The 20,000-nt window shown below is 57.3% G+C and overlaps 60 non-coding genes across 60 annotated transcripts in view; all 60 read right to left on the minus strand.

The window, feature by feature from the left end:
• Positions 1–169: 169 nt before the first annotated feature.
• Positions 170–288, minus strand: LOC137178103 (5S ribosomal RNA). Its single transcript, XR_010926709.1, has one exon. It is a non-coding gene; the product is annotated as a 5S ribosomal RNA (ribosomal RNA).
• Positions 289–506: 218 nt separating this feature from the next.
• On the minus strand, positions 507–625 carry LOC137178495 (5S ribosomal RNA). The gene has a single exon (XR_010927074.1). It is a non-coding gene; the product is annotated as a 5S ribosomal RNA (ribosomal RNA).
• Positions 626–843: 218 nt separating this feature from the next.
• On the minus strand, positions 844–962 carry LOC137178496 (5S ribosomal RNA). Its single transcript, XR_010927075.1, has one exon. It is a non-coding gene; the product is annotated as a 5S ribosomal RNA (ribosomal RNA).
• A 218-nt stretch (positions 963–1,180) lies between these two features.
• Positions 1,181–1,299, minus strand: LOC137178497 (5S ribosomal RNA). Its single transcript, XR_010927076.1, has one exon. It is a non-coding gene; the product is annotated as a 5S ribosomal RNA (ribosomal RNA).
• Positions 1,300–1,517: 218 nt separating this feature from the next.
• On the minus strand, positions 1,518–1,636 carry LOC137178499 (5S ribosomal RNA). The gene has a single exon (XR_010927078.1). It is a non-coding gene; the product is annotated as a 5S ribosomal RNA (ribosomal RNA).
• A 218-nt stretch (positions 1,637–1,854) lies between these two features.
• On the minus strand, positions 1,855–1,973 carry LOC137178500 (5S ribosomal RNA). The gene has a single exon (XR_010927079.1). It is a non-coding gene; the product is annotated as a 5S ribosomal RNA (ribosomal RNA).
• Positions 1,974–2,191: 218 nt separating this feature from the next.
• Positions 2,192–2,310, minus strand: LOC137178502 (5S ribosomal RNA). The gene has a single exon (XR_010927080.1). It is a non-coding gene; the product is annotated as a 5S ribosomal RNA (ribosomal RNA).
• Positions 2,311–2,528: 218 nt separating this feature from the next.
• Positions 2,529–2,647, minus strand: LOC137178503 (5S ribosomal RNA). Its single transcript, XR_010927081.1, has one exon. It is a non-coding gene; the product is annotated as a 5S ribosomal RNA (ribosomal RNA).
• Positions 2,648–2,865: 218 nt separating this feature from the next.
• Positions 2,866–2,984, minus strand: LOC137178504 (5S ribosomal RNA). Its single transcript, XR_010927082.1, has one exon. It is a non-coding gene; the product is annotated as a 5S ribosomal RNA (ribosomal RNA).
• Positions 2,985–3,202: 218 nt separating this feature from the next.
• Positions 3,203–3,321, minus strand: LOC137177920 (5S ribosomal RNA). Its single transcript, XR_010926535.1, has one exon. It is a non-coding gene; the product is annotated as a 5S ribosomal RNA (ribosomal RNA).
• Positions 3,322–3,539: 218 nt separating this feature from the next.
• On the minus strand, positions 3,540–3,658 carry LOC137178505 (5S ribosomal RNA). Its single transcript, XR_010927083.1, has one exon. It is a non-coding gene; the product is annotated as a 5S ribosomal RNA (ribosomal RNA).
• Positions 3,659–3,876: 218 nt separating this feature from the next.
• Positions 3,877–3,995, minus strand: LOC137178506 (5S ribosomal RNA). The gene has a single exon (XR_010927084.1). It is a non-coding gene; the product is annotated as a 5S ribosomal RNA (ribosomal RNA).
• A 218-nt stretch (positions 3,996–4,213) lies between these two features.
• On the minus strand, positions 4,214–4,332 carry LOC137178507 (5S ribosomal RNA). Its single transcript, XR_010927085.1, has one exon. It is a non-coding gene; the product is annotated as a 5S ribosomal RNA (ribosomal RNA).
• Positions 4,333–4,550: 218 nt separating this feature from the next.
• On the minus strand, positions 4,551–4,669 carry LOC137178508 (5S ribosomal RNA). Its single transcript, XR_010927086.1, has one exon. It is a non-coding gene; the product is annotated as a 5S ribosomal RNA (ribosomal RNA).
• Positions 4,670–4,887: 218 nt separating this feature from the next.
• LOC137177921 (5S ribosomal RNA) lies at positions 4,888–5,006 on the minus strand. The gene has a single exon (XR_010926536.1). It is a non-coding gene; the product is annotated as a 5S ribosomal RNA (ribosomal RNA).
• Positions 5,007–5,224: 218 nt separating this feature from the next.
• Positions 5,225–5,343, minus strand: LOC137178509 (5S ribosomal RNA). The gene has a single exon (XR_010927087.1). It is a non-coding gene; the product is annotated as a 5S ribosomal RNA (ribosomal RNA).
• A 218-nt stretch (positions 5,344–5,561) lies between these two features.
• On the minus strand, positions 5,562–5,680 carry LOC137178511 (5S ribosomal RNA). Its single transcript, XR_010927089.1, has one exon. It is a non-coding gene; the product is annotated as a 5S ribosomal RNA (ribosomal RNA).
• A 218-nt stretch (positions 5,681–5,898) lies between these two features.
• LOC137178512 (5S ribosomal RNA) lies at positions 5,899–6,017 on the minus strand. Its single transcript, XR_010927090.1, has one exon. It is a non-coding gene; the product is annotated as a 5S ribosomal RNA (ribosomal RNA).
• A 218-nt stretch (positions 6,018–6,235) lies between these two features.
• LOC137178513 (5S ribosomal RNA) lies at positions 6,236–6,354 on the minus strand. The gene has a single exon (XR_010927091.1). It is a non-coding gene; the product is annotated as a 5S ribosomal RNA (ribosomal RNA).
• A 218-nt stretch (positions 6,355–6,572) lies between these two features.
• LOC137177922 (5S ribosomal RNA) lies at positions 6,573–6,691 on the minus strand. Its single transcript, XR_010926537.1, has one exon. It is a non-coding gene; the product is annotated as a 5S ribosomal RNA (ribosomal RNA).
• A 218-nt stretch (positions 6,692–6,909) lies between these two features.
• On the minus strand, positions 6,910–7,028 carry LOC137178514 (5S ribosomal RNA). Its single transcript, XR_010927092.1, has one exon. It is a non-coding gene; the product is annotated as a 5S ribosomal RNA (ribosomal RNA).
• A 218-nt stretch (positions 7,029–7,246) lies between these two features.
• Positions 7,247–7,365, minus strand: LOC137178515 (5S ribosomal RNA). Its single transcript, XR_010927093.1, has one exon. It is a non-coding gene; the product is annotated as a 5S ribosomal RNA (ribosomal RNA).
• Positions 7,366–7,575: 210 nt separating this feature from the next.
• LOC137177926 (5S ribosomal RNA) lies at positions 7,576–7,694 on the minus strand. The gene has a single exon (XR_010926541.1). It is a non-coding gene; the product is annotated as a 5S ribosomal RNA (ribosomal RNA).
• Positions 7,695–7,912: 218 nt separating this feature from the next.
• On the minus strand, positions 7,913–8,031 carry LOC137178516 (5S ribosomal RNA). Its single transcript, XR_010927094.1, has one exon. It is a non-coding gene; the product is annotated as a 5S ribosomal RNA (ribosomal RNA).
• Positions 8,032–8,249: 218 nt separating this feature from the next.
• LOC137178518 (5S ribosomal RNA) lies at positions 8,250–8,368 on the minus strand. The gene has a single exon (XR_010927095.1). It is a non-coding gene; the product is annotated as a 5S ribosomal RNA (ribosomal RNA).
• Positions 8,369–8,586: 218 nt separating this feature from the next.
• Positions 8,587–8,705, minus strand: LOC137178519 (5S ribosomal RNA). The gene has a single exon (XR_010927096.1). It is a non-coding gene; the product is annotated as a 5S ribosomal RNA (ribosomal RNA).
• Positions 8,706–8,923: 218 nt separating this feature from the next.
• LOC137178520 (5S ribosomal RNA) lies at positions 8,924–9,042 on the minus strand. Its single transcript, XR_010927097.1, has one exon. It is a non-coding gene; the product is annotated as a 5S ribosomal RNA (ribosomal RNA).
• Positions 9,043–9,252: 210 nt separating this feature from the next.
• LOC137178521 (5S ribosomal RNA) lies at positions 9,253–9,371 on the minus strand. Its single transcript, XR_010927098.1, has one exon. It is a non-coding gene; the product is annotated as a 5S ribosomal RNA (ribosomal RNA).
• Positions 9,372–9,589: 218 nt separating this feature from the next.
• LOC137178523 (5S ribosomal RNA) lies at positions 9,590–9,708 on the minus strand. The gene has a single exon (XR_010927100.1). It is a non-coding gene; the product is annotated as a 5S ribosomal RNA (ribosomal RNA).
• A 210-nt stretch (positions 9,709–9,918) lies between these two features.
• On the minus strand, positions 9,919–10,037 carry LOC137178524 (5S ribosomal RNA). Its single transcript, XR_010927101.1, has one exon. It is a non-coding gene; the product is annotated as a 5S ribosomal RNA (ribosomal RNA).
• A 218-nt stretch (positions 10,038–10,255) lies between these two features.
• On the minus strand, positions 10,256–10,374 carry LOC137178525 (5S ribosomal RNA). The gene has a single exon (XR_010927102.1). It is a non-coding gene; the product is annotated as a 5S ribosomal RNA (ribosomal RNA).
• A 218-nt stretch (positions 10,375–10,592) lies between these two features.
• Positions 10,593–10,711, minus strand: LOC137178526 (5S ribosomal RNA). The gene has a single exon (XR_010927103.1). It is a non-coding gene; the product is annotated as a 5S ribosomal RNA (ribosomal RNA).
• Positions 10,712–10,929: 218 nt separating this feature from the next.
• LOC137178527 (5S ribosomal RNA) lies at positions 10,930–11,048 on the minus strand. Its single transcript, XR_010927104.1, has one exon. It is a non-coding gene; the product is annotated as a 5S ribosomal RNA (ribosomal RNA).
• A 210-nt stretch (positions 11,049–11,258) lies between these two features.
• Positions 11,259–11,377, minus strand: LOC137178051 (5S ribosomal RNA). Its single transcript, XR_010926660.1, has one exon. It is a non-coding gene; the product is annotated as a 5S ribosomal RNA (ribosomal RNA).
• Positions 11,378–11,587: 210 nt separating this feature from the next.
• Positions 11,588–11,706, minus strand: LOC137178528 (5S ribosomal RNA). Its single transcript, XR_010927105.1, has one exon. It is a non-coding gene; the product is annotated as a 5S ribosomal RNA (ribosomal RNA).
• A 218-nt stretch (positions 11,707–11,924) lies between these two features.
• On the minus strand, positions 11,925–12,043 carry LOC137178038 (5S ribosomal RNA). The gene has a single exon (XR_010926648.1). It is a non-coding gene; the product is annotated as a 5S ribosomal RNA (ribosomal RNA).
• Positions 12,044–12,261: 218 nt separating this feature from the next.
• Positions 12,262–12,380, minus strand: LOC137178529 (5S ribosomal RNA). Its single transcript, XR_010927106.1, has one exon. It is a non-coding gene; the product is annotated as a 5S ribosomal RNA (ribosomal RNA).
• Positions 12,381–12,598: 218 nt separating this feature from the next.
• Positions 12,599–12,717, minus strand: LOC137178530 (5S ribosomal RNA). Its single transcript, XR_010927107.1, has one exon. It is a non-coding gene; the product is annotated as a 5S ribosomal RNA (ribosomal RNA).
• Positions 12,718–12,935: 218 nt separating this feature from the next.
• LOC137178531 (5S ribosomal RNA) lies at positions 12,936–13,054 on the minus strand. Its single transcript, XR_010927108.1, has one exon. It is a non-coding gene; the product is annotated as a 5S ribosomal RNA (ribosomal RNA).
• Positions 13,055–13,272: 218 nt separating this feature from the next.
• LOC137178532 (5S ribosomal RNA) lies at positions 13,273–13,391 on the minus strand. The gene has a single exon (XR_010927109.1). It is a non-coding gene; the product is annotated as a 5S ribosomal RNA (ribosomal RNA).
• A 218-nt stretch (positions 13,392–13,609) lies between these two features.
• Positions 13,610–13,728, minus strand: LOC137177937 (5S ribosomal RNA). The gene has a single exon (XR_010926552.1). It is a non-coding gene; the product is annotated as a 5S ribosomal RNA (ribosomal RNA).
• Positions 13,729–13,946: 218 nt separating this feature from the next.
• On the minus strand, positions 13,947–14,065 carry LOC137178535 (5S ribosomal RNA). Its single transcript, XR_010927111.1, has one exon. It is a non-coding gene; the product is annotated as a 5S ribosomal RNA (ribosomal RNA).
• Positions 14,066–14,283: 218 nt separating this feature from the next.
• On the minus strand, positions 14,284–14,402 carry LOC137178536 (5S ribosomal RNA). Its single transcript, XR_010927112.1, has one exon. It is a non-coding gene; the product is annotated as a 5S ribosomal RNA (ribosomal RNA).
• Positions 14,403–14,612: 210 nt separating this feature from the next.
• On the minus strand, positions 14,613–14,731 carry LOC137177927 (5S ribosomal RNA). The gene has a single exon (XR_010926542.1). It is a non-coding gene; the product is annotated as a 5S ribosomal RNA (ribosomal RNA).
• Positions 14,732–14,949: 218 nt separating this feature from the next.
• LOC137178537 (5S ribosomal RNA) lies at positions 14,950–15,068 on the minus strand. The gene has a single exon (XR_010927113.1). It is a non-coding gene; the product is annotated as a 5S ribosomal RNA (ribosomal RNA).
• A 218-nt stretch (positions 15,069–15,286) lies between these two features.
• Positions 15,287–15,405, minus strand: LOC137178538 (5S ribosomal RNA). The gene has a single exon (XR_010927115.1). It is a non-coding gene; the product is annotated as a 5S ribosomal RNA (ribosomal RNA).
• A 218-nt stretch (positions 15,406–15,623) lies between these two features.
• On the minus strand, positions 15,624–15,742 carry LOC137178540 (5S ribosomal RNA). The gene has a single exon (XR_010927116.1). It is a non-coding gene; the product is annotated as a 5S ribosomal RNA (ribosomal RNA).
• Positions 15,743–15,960: 218 nt separating this feature from the next.
• Positions 15,961–16,079, minus strand: LOC137178541 (5S ribosomal RNA). Its single transcript, XR_010927117.1, has one exon. It is a non-coding gene; the product is annotated as a 5S ribosomal RNA (ribosomal RNA).
• Positions 16,080–16,297: 218 nt separating this feature from the next.
• On the minus strand, positions 16,298–16,416 carry LOC137178542 (5S ribosomal RNA). Its single transcript, XR_010927118.1, has one exon. It is a non-coding gene; the product is annotated as a 5S ribosomal RNA (ribosomal RNA).
• Positions 16,417–16,634: 218 nt separating this feature from the next.
• LOC137178543 (5S ribosomal RNA) lies at positions 16,635–16,753 on the minus strand. Its single transcript, XR_010927119.1, has one exon. It is a non-coding gene; the product is annotated as a 5S ribosomal RNA (ribosomal RNA).
• Positions 16,754–16,971: 218 nt separating this feature from the next.
• LOC137178544 (5S ribosomal RNA) lies at positions 16,972–17,090 on the minus strand. The gene has a single exon (XR_010927120.1). It is a non-coding gene; the product is annotated as a 5S ribosomal RNA (ribosomal RNA).
• Positions 17,091–17,308: 218 nt separating this feature from the next.
• On the minus strand, positions 17,309–17,427 carry LOC137178546 (5S ribosomal RNA). Its single transcript, XR_010927121.1, has one exon. It is a non-coding gene; the product is annotated as a 5S ribosomal RNA (ribosomal RNA).
• Positions 17,428–17,637: 210 nt separating this feature from the next.
• LOC137178548 (5S ribosomal RNA) lies at positions 17,638–17,756 on the minus strand. The gene has a single exon (XR_010927123.1). It is a non-coding gene; the product is annotated as a 5S ribosomal RNA (ribosomal RNA).
• A 218-nt stretch (positions 17,757–17,974) lies between these two features.
• Positions 17,975–18,093, minus strand: LOC137178549 (5S ribosomal RNA). The gene has a single exon (XR_010927124.1). It is a non-coding gene; the product is annotated as a 5S ribosomal RNA (ribosomal RNA).
• Positions 18,094–18,303: 210 nt separating this feature from the next.
• Positions 18,304–18,422, minus strand: LOC137178550 (5S ribosomal RNA). Its single transcript, XR_010927126.1, has one exon. It is a non-coding gene; the product is annotated as a 5S ribosomal RNA (ribosomal RNA).
• Positions 18,423–18,640: 218 nt separating this feature from the next.
• On the minus strand, positions 18,641–18,759 carry LOC137178551 (5S ribosomal RNA). Its single transcript, XR_010927127.1, has one exon. It is a non-coding gene; the product is annotated as a 5S ribosomal RNA (ribosomal RNA).
• A 218-nt stretch (positions 18,760–18,977) lies between these two features.
• Positions 18,978–19,096, minus strand: LOC137178552 (5S ribosomal RNA). Its single transcript, XR_010927128.1, has one exon. It is a non-coding gene; the product is annotated as a 5S ribosomal RNA (ribosomal RNA).
• Positions 19,097–19,314: 218 nt separating this feature from the next.
• On the minus strand, positions 19,315–19,433 carry LOC137178554 (5S ribosomal RNA). The gene has a single exon (XR_010927130.1). It is a non-coding gene; the product is annotated as a 5S ribosomal RNA (ribosomal RNA).
• A 210-nt stretch (positions 19,434–19,643) lies between these two features.
• LOC137177990 (5S ribosomal RNA) lies at positions 19,644–19,762 on the minus strand. Its single transcript, XR_010926603.1, has one exon. It is a non-coding gene; the product is annotated as a 5S ribosomal RNA (ribosomal RNA).
• Positions 19,763–19,972: 210 nt separating this feature from the next.
• LOC137178555 (5S ribosomal RNA) overlaps positions 19,973–20,000 on the minus strand; it is a 119-nt gene continuing 91 nt past the window's right edge. The window contains exon 1 of the ribosomal RNA XR_010927132.1: positions 19,973–20,000. This exon is cut by the window's right edge and continues 91 nt beyond it. This is a non-coding gene — a ribosomal RNA (5S ribosomal RNA).

The following is a 20,000-nucleotide window of genomic DNA, read 5'->3' on the forward strand; positions in this document are numbered from 1 at the left end:
GTCAGACGCGCCTTCAACGCCCAGGCGGCAGCTGCGCTGAGAGCGTTCCGATCCGTCGGAGAAATACCAGAGAGTGGGACTCCCGCGCACAGTTCTGCAAAGACACGGAGGAAAACCAGAGAGGATCTCTACGTTAAACACGGCAGGAGCTTGTGGAGAAAAGTGAAAAAGCTTACAGCACCTGGTATTCCCAGGCGCTCTCCCATCCAAGTACTAACCAGGCCCGACCCTGCTTAGCTTCCGAGATCAGACGAGATCGGGCGTGTTCAGGGTGGTATGGCCGTAAGCTGTCCAAGGTACCACGCATGGGCCTTTTAGGGATGTCGCTCGTCAGACGCGCCTTCAACGCCCAGGCGGCAGCTGCGCCGAGAGCGTTCCGATCCGTTCCTCCGTCGGAGAAATACCAGAGAGTGGGACTCCCGCGCACAGTTCTGCAAAGACACGGAGGAAAACCAGAGAGGATCCCTACGTTAAACACGGCAGGAGCTTGTGGAGAAAAGTGAAAAAGCTTACAGCACCTGGTATTCCCAGGCGGTCTCCCATCCAAGTACTAACCAGGCCCGACCCTGCTTAGCTTCCGAGATCAGACGAGATCGGGCGTGTTCAGGGTGGTATGGCCGTAAGCTGTCCAAGGTACCACGCATGGGCCTTTTAGGGATGTCGCTCGTCAGACGCGCCTTCAACGCCCAGGCGGCAGCTGCGCTGAGAGCATTCCGATCCGTTCCTCCGTCGGAGAAATACCAGAGAGTGGGACTCCCGCGCACAGTTCTGCAAAGACACGGAGTAGAACGAGAGAGGATCCCTACGTTAAACACGGCAGGAGCTTGTGGAGAAAAGTGAAAAAGCTTACAGCACCTGGTATTCCCAGGCGGTCTCCCATCCAAGTACTAACCAGGCCCGACCCTGCTTAGCTTCCGAGATCAGACGAGATCGGGCGTGTTCAGGGTGGTATGGCCGTAAGCTGTCCAAGGTACCACGCATGGGCCTTTTAGGGATGTCGCTCGTCAGACGCGCCTTCAACGCCCAGGCGGCAGCTGCGCTGAGAGCGTTCCGATCCGTTCCTCCGTCGGAGAAATACCAGAGAGTGGGACTCCCGCGCACAGTTCTGCAAAGACACGGAGGAAAACCAGAGAGGATCCCTACGTTAAACACGGCAGGAGCTTGTGGAGAAAAGTGAAAAAGCTTACAGCACCTGGTATTCCCAGGCGGTCTCCCATCCAAGTACTAACCAGGCCCGACCCTGCTTAGCTTCCGAGATCAGACGAGATCGGGCGTGTTCAGGGTGGTATGGCCGTAAGCTGTCCAAGGTACCACGCATGGGCCTTTTAGGGATGTCGCTCGTCAGACGCGCCTTCAACGCCCAGGCGGCAGCTGCGCTGAGAGCGTTCCGATCCGTTCCTCCGTCGGAGAAATACCAGAGAGTGGGACTCCCGCGCACAGTTCTGCAAAGACACGGAGGAAAACCAGAGAGGATCCCTACGTTAAACACGGCAGGAGCTTGTGGAGAAAAGTGAAAAAGCTTACAGCACCTGGTATTCCCAGGCGGTCTCCCATCCAAGTACTAACCAGGCCCGACCCTGCTTAGCTTCCGAGATCAGACGAGATCGGGCGTGTTCAGGGTGGTATGGCCGTAAGCTGTCCAAGGTACCACGCATGGGCCTTTTAGGGATGTCGCTCGTCAGACGCGCCTTCAACGCCCAGGCGGCAGCTGCGCCGAGAGCGTTCCGATCCGTTCCTCCGTCGGAGAAATACCAGAGAGTGGGACTCCCGCGCACAGTTCTGCAAAGACACGGAGGAAAACCAGAGAGGATCCCTACGTTAAACACGGCAGGAGCTTGTGGAGAAAAGTGAAAAAGCTTACAGCACCTGGTATTCCCAGGCGGTCTCCCATCCAAGTACTAACCAGGCCCGACCCTGCTTAGCTTCCGAGATCAGACGAGATCGGGCGTGTTCAGGGTGGTATGGCCGTAAGCTGTCCAAGGTACCACGCATGGGCCTTTTAGGGATGTCGCTCGTCAGACGCGCCTTCAACGCCCAGGCGGCAGCTGCGCTGAGAGCGTTCCGATCCGTTCCTCCGTCGGAGAAATACCAGAGAGTGGGACTCCCGCGCACAGTTCTGCAAAGACACGGAGTAGAACGAGAGAGGATCCCTACGTTAAACACGGCAGGAGCTTGTGGAGAAAAGTGAAAAAGCTTACAGCACCTGGTATTCCCAGGCGGTCTCCCATCCAAGTACTAACCAGGCCCGACCCTGCTTAGCTTCCGAGATCAGACGAGATCGGGCGTGTTCAGGGTGGTATGGCCGTAAGCTGTCCAAGGTACCACGCATGGGCCTTTTAGGGATGTCGCTCGTCAGACGCGCCTTCAACGCCCAGGCGGCAGCTGCGCTGAGAGCGTTCCGATCCGTTCCTCCGTCGGAGAAATACCAGAGAGTGGGACTCCCGCGCACAGTTCTGCAAAGACACGGAGGAAAACCAGAGAGGATCCCTACGTTAAACACGGCAGGAGCTTGTGGAGAAAAGTGAAAAAGCTTACAGCACCTGGTATTCCCAGGCGGTCTCCCATCCAAGTACTAACCAGGCCCGACCCTGCTTAGCTTCCGAGATCAGACGAGATCGGGCGTGTTCAGGGTGGTATGGCCGTAAGCTGTCCAAGGTACCACGCATGGGCCTTTTAGGGATGTCGCTCGTCAGACGCGCCTTCAACGCCCAGGCGGCAGCTGCGCCGAGAGCGTTCCGATCCGTTCCTCCGTCGGAGAAATACCAGAGAGTGGGACTCCCGCGCACAGTTCTGCAAAGACACGGAGGAAAACCAGAGAGGATCCCTACGTTAAACACGGCAGGAGCTTGTGGAGAAAAGTGAAAAAGCTTACAGCACCTGGTATTCCCAGGCGGTCTCCCATCCAAGTACTAACCAGGCCCGACCCTGCTTAGCTTCCGAGATCAGACGAGATCGGGCGTGTTCAGGGTGGTATGGCCGTAAGCTGTCCAAGGTACCACGCATGGGCCTTTTAGGGATGTCGCTCGTCAGACGCGCCTTCAACGCCCAGGCGGCAGCTGCGCTGAGAGCGTTCCGATCCGTTCCTCCGTCGGAGAAATACCAGAGAGTGGGACTCCCGCGCACAGTTCTGCAAAGACACGGAGTAGAACGAGAGAGGATCCCTACGTTAAACACAGCAGGAGCTTGTGGAGAAAAGTGAAAAAGCTTACAGCACCTGGTACTCCCAGGCGGTCTCCCATCCAAGTACTAACCAGGCCCGACCCTGCTTAGCTTCCGAGATCAGACGAGATCGGGCGTGTTCAGGGTGGTATGGCCGTAAGCTGTCCAAGGTACCACGCATGGGCCTTTTAGGGTTGTCGCTCGTCAGACGCGCCTTCAACGCCCAGGCGGCAGCTGCGCTGAGAGCGTTCCGATCCGTTCCTCCGTCGGAGAAATACCAGAGAGTGGGACTCCCGCGCACAGTTCTGCAAAGACACGGAGGAAAACCAGAGAGGATCCCTACGTTAAACACGGCAGGAGCTTGTGGAGAAAAGTGAAAAAGCTTACAGCACCTGGTATTCCCAGGCGGTCTCCCATCCAAGTACTAACCAGGCCCGACCCTGCTTAGCTTCCGAGATCAGACGAGATCGGGCGTGTTCAGGGTGGTATGGCCGTAAGCTGTCCAAGGTACCACGCATGGGCCTTTTAGGGATGTCGCTCGTCAGACGCGCCTTCAACGCCCAGGCGGCAGCTGCGCTGAGAGCGTTCCGATCCGTTCCTCCGTCGGAGAAATACCAGAGAGTGGGACTCCCGCGCACAGTTCTGCAAAGACACGGAGGAAAACCAGAGAGGATCCCTACGTTAAACACGGCAGGAGCTTGTGGAGAAAAGTGAAAAAGCTTACAGCACCTGGTATTCCCAGGCGGTCTCCCATCCAAGTACTAACCAGGCCCGACCCTGCTTAGCTTCCGAGATCAGACGAGATCGGGCGTGTTCAGGGTGGTATGGCCGTAAGCTGTCCAAGGTACCACGCATGGGCCTTTTAGGGATGTCGCTCGTCAGACGCGCCTTCAACGCCCAGGCGGCAGCTGCGCTGAGAGCGTTCCGATCCGTTCCTCCGTCGGAGAAATACCAGAGAGTGGGACTCCCGCGCACAGTTCTGCAAAGACACGGAGGAAAACCAGAGAGGATCCCTACGTTAAACACGGCAGGAGCTTGTGGAGAAAAGTGAAAAAGCTTACAGCACCTGGTATTCCCAGGCGGTCTCCCATCCAAGTACTAACCAGGCCCGACCCTGCTTAGCTTCCGAGATCAGACGAGATCGGGCGTGTTCAGGGTGGTATGGCCGTAAGCTGTCCAAGGTACCACGCATGGGCCTTTTAGGGATGTCGCTCGTCAGACGCGCCTTCAACGCCCAGGCGGCAGCTGCGCCGAGAGCGTTCCGATCCGTTCCTCCGTCGGAGAAATACCAGAGAGTGGGACTCCCGCGCACAGTTCTGCAAAGACACGGAGGAAAACCAGAGAGGATCCCTACGTTAAACACGGCAGGAGCTTGTGGAGAAAAGTGAAAAAGCTTACAGCACCTGGTATTCCCAGGCGGTCTCCCATCCAAGTACTAACCAGGCCCGACCCTGCTTAGCTTCCGAGATCAGACGAGATCGGGCGTGTTCAGGGTGGTATGGCCGTAAGCTGTCCAAGGTACCACGCATGGGCCTTTTAGGGATGTCGCTCGTCAGACGCGCCTTCAACGCCCAGGCGGCAGCTGCGCTGAGAGCGTTCCGATCCGTTCCTCCGTCGGAGAAATACCAGAGAGTGGGACTCCCGCGCACAGTTCTGCAAAGACACGGAGTAGAACGAGAGAGGATCCCTACGTTAAACACGGCAGGAGCTTGTGGAGAAAAGTGAAAAAGCTTACAGCACCTGGTACTCCCAGGCGGTCTCCCATCCAAGTACTAACCAGGCCCGACCCTGCTTAGCTTCCGAGATCAGACGAGATCGGGCGTGTTCAGGGTGGTATGGCCGTAAGCTGTCCAAGGTACCACGCATGGGCCTTTTAGGGTTGTCGCTCGTCAGACGCGCCTTCAACGCCCAGGCGGCAGCTGCGCTGAGAGCGTTCCGATCCGTTCCTCCGTCGGAGAAATACCAGAGAGTGGGACTCCCGCGCACAGTTCTGCAAAGACACGGAGGAAAACCAGAGAGGATCCCTACGTTAAACACGGCAGGAGCTTGTGGAGAAAAGTGAAAAAGCTTACAGCACCTGGTATTCCCAGGCGGTCTCCCATCCAAGTACTAACCAGGCCCGACCCTGCTTAGCTTCCGAGATCAGACGAGATCGGGCGTGTTCAGGGTGGTATGGCCGTAAGCTGTCCAAGGTACCACGCATGGGCCTTTTAGGGATGTCGCTCGTCAGACGCGCCTTCAACGCCCAGGCGGCAGCTGCGCTGAGAGCGTTCCGATCCGTTCCTCCGTCGGAGAAATACCAGAGAGTGGGACTCCCGCGCACAGTTCTGCAAAGACACGGAGGAAAACCAGAGAGGATCCCTACGTTAAACACGGCAGGAGCTTGTGGAGAAAAGTGAAAAAGCTTACAGCACCTGGTATTCCCAGGCGGTCTCCCATCCAAGTACTAACCAGGCCCGACCCTGCTTAGCTTCCGAGATCAGACGAGATCGGGCGTGTTCAGGGTGGTATGGCCGTAAGCTGTCCAAGGTACCACGCATGGGCCTTTTAGGGATGTCGCTCGTCAGACGCGCCTTCAACGCCCAGGCGGCAGCTGCGCTGAGAGCGTTCCGATCCGTTCCTCCGTCGGAGAAATACCAGAGAGTGGGACTCCCGCGCACAGTTCTGCAAAGACACGGAGGAAAACCAGAGAGGATCCCTACGTTAAACACGGCAGGAGCTTGTGGAGAAAAGTGAAAAAGCTTACAGCACCTGGTATTCCCAGGCGGTCTCCCATCCAAGTACTAACCAGGCCCGACCCTGCTTAGCTTCCGAGATCAGACGAGATCGGGCGTGTTCAGGGTGGTATGGCCGTAAGCTGTCCAAGGTACCACGCATGGGCCTTTTAGGGATGTCGCTCGTCAGACGCGCCTTCAACGCCCAGGCGGCAGCTGCGCCGAGAGCGTTCCGATCCGTTCCTCCGTCGGAGAAATACCAGAGAGTGGGACTCCCGCGCACAGTTCTGCAAAGACACGGAGGAAAACCAGAGAGGATCCCTACGTTAAACACGGCAGGAGCTTGTGGAGAAAAGTGAAAAAGCTTACAGCACCTGGTATTCCCAGGCGGTCTCCCATCCAAGTACTAACCAGGCCCGACCCTGCTTAGCTTCCGAGATCAGACGAGATCGGGCGTGTTCAGGGTGGTATGGCCGTAAGCTGTCCAAGGTACCACGCATGGGCCTTTTAGGGATGTCGCTCGTCAGACGCGCCTTCAACGCCCAGGCGGCAGCTGCGCTGAGAGCGTTCCGATCCGTTCCTCCGTCGGAGAAATACCAGAGAGTGGGACTCCCGCGCACAGTTCTGCAAAGACACGGAGTAGAACGAGAGAGGATCCCTACGTTAAACACGGCAGGAGCTTGTGGAGAAAAGTGAAAAAGCTTACAGCACCTGGTACTCCCAGGCGGTCTCCCATCCAAGTACTAACCAGGCCCGACCCTGCTTAGCTTCCGAGATCAGACGAGATCGGGCGTGTTCAGGGTGGTATGGCCGTAAGCTGTCCAAGGTACCACGCATGGGCCTTTTAGGGTTGTCGCTCGTCAGACGCGCCTTCAACGCCCAGGCGGCAGCTGCGCTGAGAGCGTTCCGATCCGTTCCTCCGTCGGAGAAATACCAGAGAGTGGGACTCCCGCGCACAGTTCTGCAAAGACACGGAGGAAAACCAGAGAGGATCCCTACGTTAAACACGGCAGGAGCTTGTGGAGAAAAGTGAAAAAGCTTACAGCACCTGGTATTCCCAGGCGGTCTCCCATCCAAGTACTAACCAGGCCCGACCCTGCTTAGCTTCCGAGATCAGACGAGATCGGGCGTGTTCAGGGTGGTATGGCCGTAAGCTGTCCAAGGTACCACGCATGGGCCTTTTAGGGATGTCGCTCGTCAGACGCGCCTTCAACGCCCAGGCGGCAGCTGCGCTGAGAGCGTTCCGATCCGTTCCTCCGTCGGAGAAATACCAGAGAGTGGGACTCCCGCGCACAGTTCTGCAAAGACACGGAGGAAAACCAGAGAGGATCCCTACGTTAAACACGGCAGGAGCTTGTGGAGAAAAGTGAAAAAGCTTACAGCACCTGGTATTCCCAGGCGGTCTCCCATCCAAGTACTAACCAGGCCCGACCCTGCTTAGCTTCCGAGATCAGACGAGATCGGGCGTGTTCAGGGTGGTATGGCCGTAAGCTGTCCAAGGTACCACGCATGGGCCTTTTAGGGATGTCGCTCGTCAGACGCGCCTTCAACGCCCAGGCGGCAGCTGCGCTGAGAGCGTTCCGATCCGTCGGAGAAATACCAGAGAGTGGGACTCCCGCGCACAGTTCTGCAAAGACACGGAGGAAAACCAGAGAGGATCCCTACGTTAAACACGGCAGGAGCTTGTGGAGAAAAGTGAAAAAGCTTACAGCACCTGGTATTCCCAGGCGGTCTCCCATCCAAGTACTAACCAGGCCCGACCCTGCTTAGCTTCCGAGATCAGACGAGATCGGGCGTGTTCAGGGTGGTATGGCCATAAGCTGTCCAAGGTACCACGCATGGGCCTTTTAGGGATGTCGCTCGTCAGACGCGCCTTCAACGCCCAGGCGGCAGCTGCGCTGAGAGCGTTCCGATCCGTTCCTCCGTCGGAGAAATACCAGAGAGTGGGACTCCCGCGCACAGTTCTGCAAAGACACGGAGGAAAACCAGAGAGGATCCCTACGTTAAACACGGCAGGAGCTTGTGGAGAAAAGTGAAAAAGCTTACAGCACCTGGTATTCCCAGGCGGTCTCCCATCCAAGTACTAACCAGGCCCGACCCTGCTTAGCTTCCGAGATCAGACGAGATCGGGCGTGTTCAGGGTGGTATGGCCGTAAGCTGTCCAAGGTACCACGCATGGGCCTTTTAGGGATGTCGCTCGTCAGACGCGCCTTCAACGCCCAGGCGGCAGCTGCGCCGAGAGCGTTCCGATCCGTTCCTCCGTCGGAGAAATACCAGAGAGTGGGACTCCCGCGCACAGTTCTGCAAAGACACGGAGGAAAACCAGAGAGGATCCCTACGTTAAACACGGCAGGAGCTTGTGGAGAAAAGTGAAAAAGCTTACAGCACCTGGTATTCCCAGGCGGTCTCCCATCCAAGTACTAACCAGGCCCGACCCTGCTTAGCTTCCGAGATCAGACGAGATCGGGCGTGTTCAGGGTGGTATGGCCGTAAGCTGTCCAAGGTACCACGCATGGGCCTTTTAGGGATGTCGCTCGTCAGACGCGCCTTCAACGCCCAGGCGGCAGCTGCGCTGAGAGCGTTCCGATCCGTTCCTCCGTCGGAGAAATACCAGAGAGTGGGACTCCCGCGCACAGTTCTGCAAAGACACGGAGGAAAACCAGAGAGGATCCCTACGTTAAACACGGCAGGAGCTTGTGGAGAAAAGTGAAAAAGCTTACAGCACCTGGTATTCCCAGGCGGTCTCCCATCCAAGTACTAACCAGGCCCGACCCTGCTTAGCTTCCGAGATCAGACGAGATCGGGCGTGTTCAGGGTGGTATGGCCGTAAGCTGTCCAAGGTACCACGCATGGGCCTTTTAGGGATGTCGCTCGTCAGACGCGCCTTCAACGCCCAGGCGGCAGCTGCGCTGAGAGCGTTCCGATCCGTTCCTCCGTCGGAGAAATACCAGAGAGTGGGACTCCCGCGCACAGTTCTGCAAAGACACGGAGTAGAACGAGAGAGGATCCCTACGTTAAACACGGCAGGAGCTTGTGGAGAAAAGTGAAAAAGCTTACAGCACCTGGTATTCCCAGGCGGTCTCCCATCCAAGTACTAACCAGGCCCGACCCTGCTTAGCTTCCGAGATCAGACGAGATCGGGCGTGTTCAGGGTGGTATGGCCGTAAGCTGTCCAAGGTACCACGCATGGGCCTTTTAGGGATGTCGCTCGTCAGACGCGCCTTCAACGCCCAGGCGGCAGCTGCGCTGAGAGCGTTCCGATCCGTCGGAGAAATACCAGAGAGTGGGACTCCCGCGCACAGTTCTGCAAAGACACGGAGGAAAACCAGAGAGGATCCCTACGTTAAACACGGCAGGAGCTTGTGGAGAAAAGTGAAAAAGCTTACAGCACCTGGTATTCCCAGGCGGTCTCCCATCCAAGTACTAACCAGGCCCGACCCTGCTTAGCTTCCGAGATCAGACGAGATCGGGCGTGTTCAGGGTGGTATGGCCGTAAGCTGTCCAAGGTACCACGCATGGGCCTTTTAGGGATGTCGCTCGTCAGACGCGCCTTCAACGCCCAGGCGGCAGCTGCGCTGAGAGCGTTCCGATCCGTTCCTCCGTCGGAGAAATACCAGAGAGTGGGACTCCCGCGCACAGTTCTGCAAAGACACGGAGGAAAACCAGAGAGGATCCCTACGTTAAACACGGCAGGAGCTTGTGGAGAAAAGTGAAAAAGCTTACAGCACCTGGTATTCCCAGGCGGTCTCCCATCCAAGTACTAACCAGGCCCGACCCTGCTTAGCTTCCGAGATCAGACGAGATCGGGCGTGTTCAGGGTGGTATGGCCGTAAGCTGTCCAAGGTACCACGCATGGGCCTTTTAGGGATGTCACTCGTCAGACGCGCCTTCAACGCCCAGGCGGCAGCTGCGCTGAGAGCGTTCCGATCCGTCGGAGAAATACCAGAGAGTGGGACTCCCGCGCACAGTTCTGCAAAGACACGGAGGAAAACCAGAGAGGATCCCTACGTTAAACACGGCAGGAGCTTGTGGAGAAAAGTGAAAAAGCTTACAGCACCTGGTATTCCCAGGCGGTCTCCCATCCAAGTACTAACCAGGCCCGACCCTGCTTAGCTTCCGAGATCAGACGAGATCGGGCGTGTTCAGGGTGGTATGGCCGTAAGCTGTCCAAGGTACCACGCATGGGCCTTTTAGGGATGTCGCTCGTCAGACGCGCCTTCAACGCCCAGGCGGCAGCTGCGCTGAGAGCGTTCCGATCCGTTCCTCCGTCGGAGAAATACCAGAGAGTGGGACTCCCGCGCACAGTTCTGCAAAGACACGGAGGAAAACCAGAGAGGATCCCTACGTTAAACACGGCAGGAGCTTGTGGAGAAAAGTGAAAAAGCTTACAGCACCTGGTATTCCCAGGCGGTCTCCCATCCAAGTACTAACCAGGCCCGACCCTGCTTAGCTTCCGAGATCAGACGAGATCGGGCGTGTTCAGGGTGGTATGGCCGTAAGCTGTCCAAGGTACCACGCATGGGCCTTTTAGGGATGTCGCTCGTCAGACGCGCCTTCAACGCCCAGGCGGCAGCTGCGCCGAGAGCGTTCCGATCCGTTCCTCCGTCGGAGAAATACCAGAGAGTGGGACTCCCGCGCACAGTTCTGCAAAGACACGGAGGAAAACCAGAGAGGATCCCTACGTTAAACACGGCAGGAGCTTGTGGAGAAAAGTGAAAAAGCTTACAGCACCTGGTATTCCCAGGCGGTCTCCCATCCAAGTACTAACCAGGCCCGACCCTGCTTAGCTTCCGAGATCAGACGAGATCGGGCGTGTTCAGGGTGGTATGGCCGTAAGCTGTCCAAGGTACCACGCATGGGCCTTTTAGGGATGTCGCTCGTCAGACGCGCCTTCAACGCCCAGGCGGCAGCTGCGCTGAGAGCGTTCCGATCCGTTCCTCCGTCGGAGAAATACCAGAGAGTGGGACTCCCGCGCACAGTTCTGCAAAGACACGGAGTAGAACGAGAGAGGATCCCTACGTTAAACACGGCAGGAGCTTGTGGAGAAAAGTGAAAAAGCTTACAGCACCTGGTATTCCCAGGCGGTCTCCCATCCAAGTACTAACCAGGCCCGACCCTGCTTAGCTTCCGAGATCAGACGAGATCGGGCGTGTTCAGGGTGGTATGGCCGTAAGCTGTCCAAGGTACCACGCATGGGCCTTTTAGGGATGTCGCTCGTCAGACGCGCCTTCAACGCCCAGGCGGCAGCTGCGCTGAGAGCGTTCCGATCCGTCGGAGAAATACCAGAGAGTGGGACTCCCGCGCACAGTTCTGCAAAGACACGGAGGAAAACCAGAGAGGATCCCTACGTTAAACACGGCAGGAGCTTGTGGAGAAAAGTGAAAAAGCTTACAGCACATGGTATTCCCAGGCGGTCTCCCATCCAAGTACTAACCAGGCCCGACCCTGCTTAGCTTCCGAGATCAGACGAGATCGGGCGTGTTCAGGGTGGTATGGCCGTAAGCTGTCCAAGGTACCACGCATGGGCCTTTTAGGGATGTCGCTCGTCAGACGCGCCTTCAACGCCCAGGCGGCAGCTGCGCTGAGAGCGTTCCGATCCGTCGGAGAAATACCAGAGAGTGGGACTCCCGCGCACAGTTCTGCAAAGACACGGAGGAAAACCAGAGAGGATCCCTACGTTAAACACGGCAGGAGCTTGTGGAGAAAAGTGAAAAAGCTTACAGCACCTGGTATTCCCAGGCGGTCTCCCATCCAAGTACTAACCAGGCCCGACCCTGCTTAGCTTCCGAGATCAGACGAGATCGGGCGTGTTCAGGGTGGTATGGCCGTAAGCTGTCCAAGGTACCACGCATGGGCCTTTTAGGGATGTCGCTCGTCAGACGCGCCTTCAACGCCCAGGCGGCAGCTGCGCTGAGAGCGTTCCGATCCGTTCCTCCGTCGGAGAAATACCAGAGAGTGGGACTCCCGCGCACAGTTCTGCAAAGACACGGAGTAGAACGAGAGAGGATCCCTACGTTAAACACGGCAGGAGCTTGTGGAGAAAAGTGAAAAAGCTTACAGCACCTGGTATTCCCAGGCGGTCTCCCATCCAAGTACTAACCAGGCCCGAACCTGCTTAGCTTCCGAGATCAGACGAGATCGGGCGTGTTCAGGGTGGTATGGCCGTAAGCTGTCCAAGGTACCACGCATGGGCCTTTTAGGGATGTCGCTCGTCAGACGCGCCTTCAACGCCCAGGCGGCAGCTGCGCTGAGAGCGTTCCGATCCGTTCCTCCGTCGGAGAAATACCAGAGAGTGGGACTCCCGCGCACAGTTCTGCAAAGACACGGAGGAAAACCAGAGAGGATCCCTACGTTAAACACGGCAGGAGCTTGTGGAGAAAAGTGAAAAAGCTTACAGCACCTGGTATTCCCAGGCGGTCTCCCATCCAAGTACTAACCAGGCCCGACCCTGCTTAGCTTCCGAGATCAGACGAGATCGGGCGTGTTCAGGGTGGTATGGCCGTAAGCTGTCCAAGGTACCACGCATGGGCCTTTTAGGGATGTCGCTCGTCAGACGCGCCTTCAACGCCCAGGCGGCAGCTGCGCTGAGAGCGTTCCGATCCGTTCCTCCGTCGGAGAAATACCAGAGAGTGGGACTCCCGCGCACAGTTCTGCAAAGACACGGAGGAAAACCAGAGAGGATCCCTACGTTAAACACGGCAGGAGCTTGTGGAGAAAAGTGAAAAAGCTTACAGCACCTGGTATTCCCAGGCGGTCTCCCATCCAAGTACTAACCAGGCCCGACCCTGCTTAGCTTCCGAGATCAGACGAGATCGGGCGTGTTCAGGGTGGTATGGCCGTAAGCTGTCCAAGGTACCACGCATGGGCCTTTTAGGGATGTCGCTCGTCAGACGCGCCTTCAACGCCCAGGCGGCAGCTGCGCTGAGAGCGTTCCGATCCGTTCCTCCGTCGGAGAAATACCAGAGAGTGGGACTCCCGCGCACAGTTCTGCAAAGACACGGAGGAAAACCAGAGAGGATCCCTACGTTAAACACGGCAGGAGCTTGTGGAGAAAAGTGAAAAAGCTTACAGCACCTGGTATTCCCAGGCGGTCTCCCATCCAAGTACTAACCAGGCCCGACCCTGCTTAGCTTCCGAGATCAGACGAGATCGGGCGTGTTCAGGGTGGTATGGCCGTAAGCTGTCCAAGGTACCACGCATGGGCCTTTTAGGGATGTCGCTCGTCAGACGCGCCTTCAACGCCCAGGCGGCAGCTGCGCCGAGAGCGTTCCGATCCGTTCCTCCGTCGGAGAAATACCAGAGAGTGGGACTCCCGCGCACAGTTCTGCAAAGACACGGAGGAAAACCAGAGAGGATCCCTACGTTAAACACGGCAGGAGCTTGTGGAGAAAAGTGAAAAAGCTTACAGCACCTGGTATTCCCAGGCGGTCTCCCATCCAAGTACTAACCAGGCCCGACCCTGCTTAGCTTCCGAGATCAGACGAGATCGGGCGTGTTCAGGGTGGTATGGCCGTAAGCTGTCCAAGGTACCACGCATGGGCCTTTTAGGGATGTCGCTCGTCAGACGCGCCTTCAACGCCCAGGCGGCAGCTGCGCTGAGAGCGTTCCGATCCGTTCCTCCGTCGGAGAAATACCAGAGAGTGGGACTCCCGCGCACAGTTCTGCAAAGACACGGAGTAGAACGAGAGAGGATCCCTACGTTAAACACGGCAGGAGCTTGTGGAGAAAAGTGAAAAAGCTTACAGCACCTGGAACTCCCAGGCGGTCTCCCATCCAAGTACTAACCAGGCCCGACCCTGCTTAGCTTCCGAGATCAGACGAGATCGGGCGTGTTCAGGGTGGTATGGCCGTAAGCTGTCCAAGGTACCACGCATGGGCCTTTTAGGGTTGTCGCTCGTCAGACGCGCCTTCAACGCCCAGGCGGCAGCTGCGCTGAGAGCGTTCCGATCCGTTCCTCCGTCGGAGAAATACCAGAGAGTGGGACTCCCGCGCACAGTTCTGCAAAGACACGGAGGAAAACCAGAGAGGATCCCTACGTTAAACACGGCAGGAGCTTGTGGAGAAAAGTGAAAAAGCTTACAGCACCTGGTATTCCCAGGCGGTCTCCCATCCAAGTACTAACCAGGCCCGACCCTGCTTAGCTTCCGAGATCAGACGAGATCGGGCGTGTTCAGGGTGGTATGGCCGTAAGCTGTCCAAGGTACCACGCATGGGCCTTTTAGGGATGTCGCTCGTCAGACGCGCCTTCAACGCCCAGGCGGCAGCTGCGCTGAGAGCGTTCCGATCCGTTCCTCCGTCGGAGAAATACCAGAGAGTGGGACTCCCGCGCACAGTTCTGCAAAGACACGGAGGAAAACCAGAGAGGATCCCTACGTTAAACACGGCAGGAGCTTGTGGAGAAAAGTGAAAAAGCTTACAGCACCTGGTATTCCCAGGCGGTCTCCCATCCAAGTACTAACCAGGCCCGACCCTGCTTAGCTTCCGAGATCAGACGAGATCGGGCGTGTTCAGGGTGGTATGGCCGTAAGCTGTCCAAGGTACCACGCATGGGCCTTTTAGGGATGTCGCTCGTCAGACGCGCCTTCAACGCCCAGGCGGCAGCTGCGCTGAGAGCGTTCCGATCCGTCGGAGAAATACCAGAGAGTGGGACTCCCGCGCACAGTTCTGCAAAGACACGGAGGAAAACCAGAGAGGATCCCTACGTTAAACACGGCAGGAGCTTGTGGAGAAAAGTGAAAAAGCTTACAGCACCTGGTATTCCCAGGCGGTCTCCCATCCAAGTACTAACCAGGCCCGACCCTGCTTAGCTTCCGAGATCAGACGAGATCGGGCGTGTTCAGGGTGGTATGGCCATAAGCTGTCCAAGGTACCACGCATGGGCCTTTTAGGGATGTCGCTCGTCAGACGCGCCTTCAACGCCCAGGCGGCAGCTGCGCTGAGAGCGTTCCGATCCGTTCCTCCGTCGGAGAAATACCAGAGAGTGGGACTCCCGCGCACAGTTCTGCAAAGACACGGAGGAAAACCAGAGAGGATCCCTACGTTAAACACGGCAGGAGCTTGTGGAGAAAAGTGAAAAAGCTTACAGCACCTGGTATTCCCAGGCGGTCTCCCATCCAAGTACTAACCAGGCCCGACCCTGCTTAGCTTCCGAGATCAGACGAGATCGGGCGTGTTCAGGGTGGTATGGCCGTAAGCTGTCCAAGGTACCACGCATGGGCCTTTTAGGGATGTCGCTCGTCAGACGCGCCTTCAACGCCCAGGCGGCAGCTGCGCCGAGAGCGTTCCGATCCGTTCCTCCGTCGGAGAAATACCAGAGAGTGGGACTCCCGCGCACAGTTCTGCAAAGACACGGAGGAAAACCAGAGAGGATCCCTACGTTAAACACGGCAGGAGCTTGTGGAGAAAAGTGAAAAAGCTTACAGCACCTGGTATTCCCAGGCGGTCTCCCATCCAAGTACTAACCAGGCCCGACCCTGCTTAGCTTCCGAGATCAGACGAGATCGGGCGTGTTCAGGGTGGTATGGCCGTAAGCTGTCCAAGGTACCACGCATGGGCCTTTTAGGGATGTCGCTCGTCAGACGCGCCTTCAACGCCCAGGCGGCAGCTGCGCTGAGAGCGTTCCGATCCGTTCCTCCGTCGGAGAAATACCAGAGAGTGGGACTCCCGCGCACAGTTCTGCAAAGACACGGAGTAGAACGAGAGAGGATCCCTACGTTAAACACGGCAGGAGCTTGTGGAGAAAAGTGAAAAAGCTTACAGCACCTGGTATTCCCAGGCGGTCTCCCATCCAAGTACTAACCAGGCCCGACCCTGCTTAGCTTCCGAGATCAGACGAGATCGGGCGTGTTCAGGGTGGTATGGCCGTAAGCTGTCCAAGGTACCACGCATGGGCCTTTTAGGGTTGTCGCTCGTCAGACGCGCCTTCAACGCCCAGGCGGCAGCTGCGCTGAGAGCGTTCCGATCCGTTCCTCCGTCGGAGAAATACCAGAGAGTGGGACTCCCGCGCACAGTTCTGCAAAGACACGGAGTAGAACGAGAGAGGATCCCTACGTTAAACACGGCAGGAGCTTGTGGAGAAAAGTGAAAAAGCTTACAGCACCTGGTATTCCCAGGCGGTCTCCCATCCAAGTACTAACCAGGCCCGACCCTGCTTAGCTTCCGAGATCAGACGAGATCGGGCGTGTTCAGGGTGGTATGGCCGTAAGCTGTCCAAGGTACCACGCATGGGCCTTTTAGGGATGTCGCTCGTCAGACGCGCCTTCAACGCCCAGGCGGCAGCTGCGCTGAGAGCGTTCCGATCCGTTCCTCCGTCGGAGAAATACCAGAGAGTGGGACTCCCGCGCACAGTTCTGCAAAGACACGGAGGAAAACCAGAGAGGATCCCTACGTTAAACACGGCAGGAGCTTGTGGAGAAAAGTGAAAAAGCTTACAGCACCTGGTATTCCCAGGCGGTCTCCCATCCAAGTACTAACCAGGCCCGACCCTGCTTAGCTTCCGAGATCAGACGAGATCGGGCGTGTTCAGGGTGGTATGGCCGTAAGCTGTCCAAGGTACCACGCATGGGCCTTTTAGGGATGTCGCTCGTCAGACGCGCCTTCAACGCCCAGGCGGCAGCTGCGCTGAGAGCGTTCCGATCCGTTCCTCCGTCGGAGAAATACCAGAGAGTGGGACTCCCGCGCACAGTTCTGCAAAGACACGGAGGAAAACCAGAGAGGATCCCTACGTTAAACACGGCAGGAGCTTGTGGAGAAAAGTGAAAAAGCTTACAGCACCTGGTATTCCCAGGCGGTCTCCCATCCAAGTACTAACCAGGCCCGACCCTGCTTAGCTTCCGAGATCAGACGAGATCGGGCGTGTTCAGGGTGGTATGGCCGTAAGCTGTCCAAGGTACCACGCATGGGCCTTTTAGGGATGTCGCTCGTCAGACGCGCCTTCAACGCCCAGGCGGCAGCTGCGCCGAGAGCGTTCCGATCCGTTCCTCCGTCGGAGAAATACCAGAGAGTGGGACTCCCGCGCACAGTTCTGCAAAGACACGGAGGAAAACCAGAGAGGATCCCTACGTTAAACACGGCAGGAGCTTGTGGAGAAAAGTGAAAAAGCTTACAGCACCTGGTATTCCCAGGCGGTCTCCCATCCAAGTACTAACCAGGCCCGACCCTGCTTAGCTTCCGAGATCAGACGAGATCGGGCGTGTTCAGGGTGGTATGGCCGTAAGCTGTCCAAGGTACCACGCATGGGCCTTTTAGGGATGTCGCTCGTCAGACGCGCCTTCAACGCCCAGGCGGCAGCTGCGCTGAGAGCGTTCCGATCCGTTCCTCCGTCGGAGAAATACCAGAGAGTGGGACTCCCGCGCACAGTTCTGCAAAGACACGGAGTAGAACGAGAGAGGATCCCTACGTTAAACACGGCAGGAGCTTGTGGAGAAAAGTGAAAAAGCTTACAGCACCTGGTATTCCCAGGCGGTCTCCCATCCAAGTACTAACCAGGCCCGACCCTGCTTAGCTTCCGAGATCAGACGAGATCGGGCGTGTTCAGGGTGGTATGGCCGTAAGCTGTCCAAGGTACCACGCATGGGCCTTTTAGGGATGTCGCTCGTCAGACGCGCCTTCAACGCCCAGGCGGCAGCTGCGCTGAGAGCGTTCCGATCCGTCGGAGAAATACCAGAGAGTGGGACTCCCGCGCACAGTTCTGCAAAGACACGGAGGAAAACCAGAGAGGATCCCTACGTTAAACACGGCAGGAGCTTGTGGAGAAAAGTGAAAAAGCTTACAGCACCTGGTATTCCCAGGCGGTCTCCCATCCAAGTACTAACCAGGCCCGACCCTGCTTAGCTTCCGAGATCAGACGAGATCGGGCGTGTTCAGGGTGGTATGGCCGTAAGCTGTCCAAGGTACCACGCATGGGCCTTTTAGGGATGTCGCTCGTCAGACGCGCCTTCAACGCCCAGGCGGCAGCTGCGCTGAGAGCGTTCCGATCCGTTCCTCCGTCGGAGAAATACCAGAGAGTGGGACTCCCGCGCACAGTTCTGCAAAGACACGGAGGAAAACCAGAGAGGATCCCTACGTTAAACACGGCAGGAGCTTGTGGAGAAAAGTGAAAAAGCTTACAGCACCTGGTATTCCCAGGCGGTCTCCCATCCAAGTACTAACCAGGCCCGACCCTGCTTAGCTTCCGAGATCAGACGAGATCGGGCGTGTTCAGGGTGGTATGGCCGTAAGCTGTCCAAGGTACCACGCATGGGCCTTTTAGGGATGTCACTCGTCAGACGCGCCTTCAACGCCCAGGCGGCAGCTGCGCTGAGAGCGTTCCGATCCGTCGGAGAAATACCAGAGAGTGGGACTCCCGCGCACAGTTCTGCAAAGACACGGAGGAAAACCAGAGAGGATCCCTACGTTAAACACGGCAGGAGCTTGTGGAGAAAAGTGAAAAAGCTTACAGCACCTGGTATTCCCAGGCGGTCTCCCATCCAAGTACTAACCAGGCCCGACCCTGCTTAGCTTCCGAGATCAGACGAGATCGGGCGTGTTCAGGGTGGTATGGCCGTAAGCTGTCCAAGGTACCACGCATGGGCCTTTTAGGGATGTCGCTCGTCAGACGCGCCTTCAACGCCCAGGCGGCAGCTGCGCTGAGAGCGTTCCGATCCGTTCCTCCGTCGGAGAAATACCAGAGAGTGGGACTCCCGCGCACAGTTCTGCAAAGACACGGAGGAAAACCAGAGAGGATCCCTACGTTAAACACGGCAGGAGCTTGTGGAGAAAAGTGAAAAAGCTTACAGCACCTGGTATTCCCAGGCGGTCTCCCATCCAAGTACTAACCAGGCCCGACCCTGCTTAGCTTCCGAGATCAGACGAGATCGGGCGTGTTCAGGGTGGTATGGCCGTAAGCTGTCCAAGGTACCACGCATGGGCCTTTTAGGGATGTCGCTCGTCAGACGCGCCTTCAACGCCCAGGCGGCAGCTGCGCCGAGAGCGTTCCGATCCGTTCCTCCGTCGGAGAAATACCAGAGAGTGGGACTCCCGCGCACAGTTCTGCAAAGACACGGAGGAAAACCAGAGAGGATCCCTACGTTAAACACGGCAGGAGCTTGTGGAGAAAAGTGAAAAAGCTTACAGCACCTGGTATTCCCAGGCGGTCTCCCATCCAAGTACTAACCAGGCCCGACCCTGCTTAGCTTCCGAGATCAGACGAGATCGGGCGTGTTCAGGGTGGTATGGCCGTAAGCTGTCCAAGGTACCACGCATGGGCCTTTTAGGGATGTCGCTCGTCAGACGCGCCTTCAACGCCCAGGCGGCAGCTGCGCTGAGAGCGTTCCGATCCGTTCCTCCGTCGGAGAAATACCAGAGAGTGGGACTCCCGCGCACAGTTCTGCAAAGACACGGAGTAGAACGAGAGAGGATCCCTACGTTAAACACGGCAGGAGCTTGTGGAGAAAAGTGAAAAAGCTTACAGCACCTGGTATTCCCAGGCGGTCTCCCATCCAAGTACTAACCAGGCCCGACCCTGCTTAGCTTCCGAGATCAGACGAGATCGGGCGTGTTCAGGGTGGTATGGCCGTAAGCTGTCCAAGGTACCACGCATGGGCCTTTTAGGGATGTCGCTCGTCAGACGCGCCTTAAACGCCCAGGCGGCAGCTGCGCTGAGAGCGTTCCGATCCGTCGGAGAAATACCAGAGAGTGGGACTCCCGCGCACAGTTCTGCAAAGACACGGAGGAAAACCAGAGAGGATCCCTACGTTAAACACGGCAGGAGCTTGTGGAGAAAAGTGAAAAAGCTTACAGCACCTGGTATTCCCAGGCGGTCTCCCATCCAAGTACTAACCAGGCCCGACCCTGCTTAGCTTCCGAGATCAGACGAGATCGGGCGTGTTCAGGTTGGTATGGCCGTAAGCTGTCCAAGGTACCACGCATGGGCCTTTTAGGGATGTCGCTCGTCAGACGCGCCTTCAACGCCCAGGCGGCAGCTGCGCTGAGAGCGTTCCGATCCGTCGGAGAAATACCAGAGAGTGGGACTCCCGCGCACAGTTCTGCAAAGACACGGAGGAAAACCAGAGAGGATCCCTACGTTAAACACGGCAGGAGCTTGTGGAGAAAAGTGAAAAAGCTTACAGCACCTGGTATTCCCAGGCG

This window comes from Thunnus thynnus, chromosome 24 (genome assembly GCF_963924715.1).
Source record: "Thunnus thynnus chromosome 24, fThuThy2.1, whole genome shotgun sequence".
Taxonomy (NCBI): domain Eukaryota; kingdom Metazoa; phylum Chordata; class Actinopteri; order Scombriformes; family Scombridae; genus Thunnus; species Thunnus thynnus.